Below are 4,473 nucleotides of genomic sequence, written 5' to 3'. Positions count from 1 at the left end.
ACAAGCGAAAGTTTGAATAATCAATCGCTTATGGCTCATACAATCAAAATACACTTTTTTGCGACCATAGTTACTAGGCCTACTAAATTGATTAAACCTAAAAAATTTCGTTTAAAGATGTATTGTCCCCCCTGAAAAATAATTTTAACTTTTTCAATATGCCATTTAATGTCACATGATAGTTATCCACTTTTGGATAATATTGGATCAAAAAAAATGTATTTAAGCAAAAATGGTCAAATTGGCTGCCAGCCAATGAATTTTTGGTTGAATTTAACCATTTATTTTTTTTTCTACGGAATTGATTAACTTTATTAAAACTACAAAATAACCTATTCAAAGTCTGATTTAATTAATCTCCATTTTTCATGTTTTTGTGGGACAACAATACATGTTTGAGTACAACTACTAGCAACATCTTTTAGCAAGACAAACATTACCAATGATTTTAGTTAAAGTAGGTCTACTAGTATAAGAGAACAGACATAAAGTTTGCATTTGTTTCCTAAAATAGAATTTACACAATTATAGGCCATCTTTACAGGCCTACTGTAAACTCACTATCCACTTCTAAATACACTTTGCTAACAAATAGTATATCAACACTTAAATAAATAAAGAGTGTTTGAATGTCTGATAACTGTTATCACTTACGTTCCAAAATATTGGTGGCGTACTTGCCGCTTTGTTGTGTGCCATGACAAGTTCAGTTTTGAAATTAAGGGCTTAAATAATGAGGCAGACCTGTTAAGTGAAGTTGTTTATTAATATATTTGTAAATTGCTTTTCTTGTTGACATAAATGTTTTTCAATTGTAGTTGCTGGTTATGATATTTTTGGACTAAATGTGATTTATGAACTGGTATGTGATATCTATAATATGTACTAAAATATAAAACGATCAGTGACTGTTGTTGAGGTTAATGCTTACTGTGAATGACTGCATAGTGTAGGCCACAATCACATTGGCCCGTATTCATGACTATCTTTTGCCGATTTTAATACTGGTTTAGTCCAGGACTAAAGATTGTCCAGACTAAATCCAGAGATAGTCCAGTCATTAATACGGACCTTACGGGTCTTAGAGTAGACGTAGCAAATATTAGAATTATTATATCAAATCAAATAAACAATTATTACTTCTAATCAAAGTAAAAGTTTAGTTGTCTGCGTCTCTTTATGTGCGTACGTTAAATTATATCAAATAATAATATTTCAAATATATTTTATTTTTTATCGCACATCGGTTCGTGAATTTCGCATACTCCATGTTCAATGTTGTTGTTTCTATGGAGCGCCAAAAGAGCAATCATAATAGAGGGCTAAAAACTCAGTAAATTGTGTATATTTAATGCATTTATTGGTGAAAATTACGTTCAATTTTATCATATTTTGTCAATGTCAATGCAACAAAAATATTACTTTTGATACTGTACATGGTTTTTGCAGGAGCTTTTAGGAATGAAAATCGACAAATTCATCATCATATTACATGTACTGTAGGGGTATACCTTAAAAACCTCTAAATAATATGCCTCTTAGTCTTAGTCTTACTCTTAGGCCTAGGGTTGGTTGCTATTTGAAAACAGCAAATTATTAGCAGTAAAATGTTACAGCATTTTTATTGACAAAATATATTAAAATTAAACGTGTATTTCAATAATAAATGCATTAAAAGAAGACGCATTCCACTGAGGTTTTAACCATCTATTGTTGTTGCTCTTTTGGCGCTCCATAGAAACGAAAATATTGAACTTCGAGTATGCTAAATTCGCGGCGAACGGTATGCGAGAAACATGTCTGTAAAATCAGCAATTTAAGGATTTATTTGTTACTTTTTATGTGATTCTTCTTCATAAAAGTACTTATGAGGCCCAATTTTAAGGTGTGGTATTCACAATAAGTTGCTTAACAATTTGGAGTCAAAAGGAAGTCCGAATAAAAACAGGTGCGAAACGGAACTAGCGCCGAATTGTTAAGCTATTCCATGTATTGAATATCATATTTGATCTTACCGCTGTAGCATGGTACGCTGACTGATTTCTCAGCTCATGAATATTCATTAGCTATGCAGGGAAGTTCTATTGTATTGTGATGCATTCGGCCATTGGTTAATGATTGGTTAACTAAATTACTGGATCTCTGCTTATCTTAATTATTCAAGATATTTCTTGTGGATGAATAAAGGCATTCTTTGTGTCGTTTAAGTAAACTAAACTATGTGCGTGCTAATTAGAGAAGGATTTAGTCATGTTTTATCATGGTTTCATGATCAGTTTAATTGACATTTCCTATGCATTTATCATGTGTTGTGTTATATTTTAGACAATTTTCTATCAATATATTTATGTTGATTATTGTTACAGAATTGAGATAATGTTTGAAAGGAGAATATTGACATAAGATTTGAGGCTTAGAGCGGTCATATTCACGTAAGGACTTGTTCTATGCATATTATCGATTGACATGTTAATTAATTGTTTGTATGTGCTGTAATTCAGATGATGATACTGTTCACATTGTTTGCCATTTTAATGTATTACTATGATTAGTATGGTAACTGAAGAAGTTAAGTAATACGGAATTTAATATAATAATTGAGCGTAAGCATTGAATGATGACGATAATGAAGGAATTTATGTTAGACGATTATAACATGTGCTTTGTGACGATTTGTATGATTCCTTTTACTTCAGTTTTATTTTATGGTAACTTGTATTTATACTTTGTATTTTAGTCACCGAACGAACTAATAAAGGTAGTCAGACAGACACGGTTGGAACATAATAAATTGAAGATTGTTTAACTGATGGTCATAGTGTTGCCTTGTTCGCGTTTGTGTGACTTGACTAAACGACGCCCTCTACATTCCAAACTTGCTCCGAGCCCAAGAGCAGTTACAATTATAAAAAAACTATTATTAGGTATATGTTTATTATATATGTGAGGAAAGCACGCAAGCTATGTTTCAACAATGCTGAAGTACAAATTAAAAAAAAAAAACGGAAAACGCTGGCTCCTCCTCAAGTCGGTTATGTTCCTCATCCCAGCATATAAAGGGATTTTCACGTTCTATCGAATGTCAAAGTCGGCCGAAAAACAAGAAAAGAATGGCTGTCTTTAGACAGAACCTTTCAGAAATGCGTGTGTCGTTCAGAATGTCCGATGGAGTGAATGTAGCATATTCTTGTATGAGCTCCGGTGTCACGTGGGAATGTAATTTCTTCATGGTAGATTTATATTCCTTTTGCATAGCCATCTGTGTGGCTGCTATAAAAGACCTTGGAAGACACAAGAGTCCCTGTGGCACATTAATGTTCTCTATGACATCGAATAGAGTGTTTGGTAGGAAACTGTCTTTTCTATTCATTTCACGTTTAATACCACCCAGTACGTTATGATACATGGTTACGACGTCGATGTTTGCGTTTTCTATAAATTCGCCAAAATCAACCTTAAAGTCTACGCTCTTGATGCACTGCCAAGTGCTCCTTTTCAGTTTCAATATCGGTTTTCTCAACAAATCTTCTGGCTGTGCTATAGTTTGATGCATGAAACTCAATACTTTTCGAAATCCGTTAATCTGCTCTGGGAACAACGTGCCATTGATTTGATTATCGTATACAGATGTACGCCCATACGTGTAAACAGGCTCTAACCTACGGTAATCTGTAGCGAGTCAAGGACCGACATTCCAATGTTGTATGGCCTACATTTATGACAAATGTGCTTACGGTATGATGAATGATTACTATAGCCTAAAATCTCATTTTGTCTGTGATTATAATTAACAAAAATTAGAATTATTATATATCAAATCCAATATTTAATTCTTCTAATCAAAGTAAAAGTTTACCCATCAGTTGTCTGCGTCTTTGTATGTGCGTGTGTCAAATTATAAACAGTACAAATAATTTAAATAATATTGTAAATCATATTTCTTTTTATATATTTTTTCCAATATACATAACAAATACATTATTTTCATTAATACCAAATATATAGAAAAAATATCAAACCTGGTTAAACATTGTATTATTTAAAATTGTTTCAAAATATACTATAAGAAACAATGAAGTGATCCGGGAGTGCTCTCCATGAATAATAATATAGCAACAATGAACTGTGTATAACAAACGACTTATTAAAGATGTAGGTAACGTGTACGGATTATGGATGGAATAACGCTATCTTCTTTGTGAAGCATAATGATACATTTTGCAGATTGCGTTTTACCAAGAGAACACATGCATTCTGTTTAAATTCAAGTACAGACATCAATTCTCTATGAATAATAATATAGCAACAATGAACTGTGTAAATAATGAAGTGATCCGGGAGAACACATGCATCCTGACAGCCTTCAACGTCTCCGTTTGGTAGCATTCTCCAAGGAAATATTTGCTTGCCGTTTACGTGAGCAATTATCTTTTGCCGTTTCATGGTCAATTTTATAGATGAACGTTCGGCTAC

The 4,473-nt window shown here is 32.6% G+C and overlaps 1 long non-coding RNA gene across 1 annotated transcript; it reads left to right on the top strand.

The window, feature by feature from the left end:
* The first annotated feature begins 1,984 nt into the window (after window positions 1–1,984).
* LOC140043736 (uncharacterized) lies at window positions 1,985–2,806 on the top strand. The gene is made up of 2 exons (XR_011844381.1): window positions 1,985–2,432; window positions 2,738–2,806. It is a non-coding gene; the product is annotated as an uncharacterized lncRNA (long non-coding RNA).
* The last annotated feature ends 1,667 nt before the right edge of the window (window positions 2,807–4,473 follow it).

This window comes from Antedon mediterranea, chromosome 3 (genome assembly GCF_964355755.1).
Source record: "Antedon mediterranea chromosome 3, ecAntMedi1.1, whole genome shotgun sequence".
NCBI classification, from domain to species: domain Eukaryota; kingdom Metazoa; phylum Echinodermata; class Crinoidea; order Comatulida; family Antedonidae; genus Antedon; species Antedon mediterranea.
Note: the sequence above shows the minus strand (reverse complement) of the source record. Positions and strands in the feature narration are given on the sequence as shown.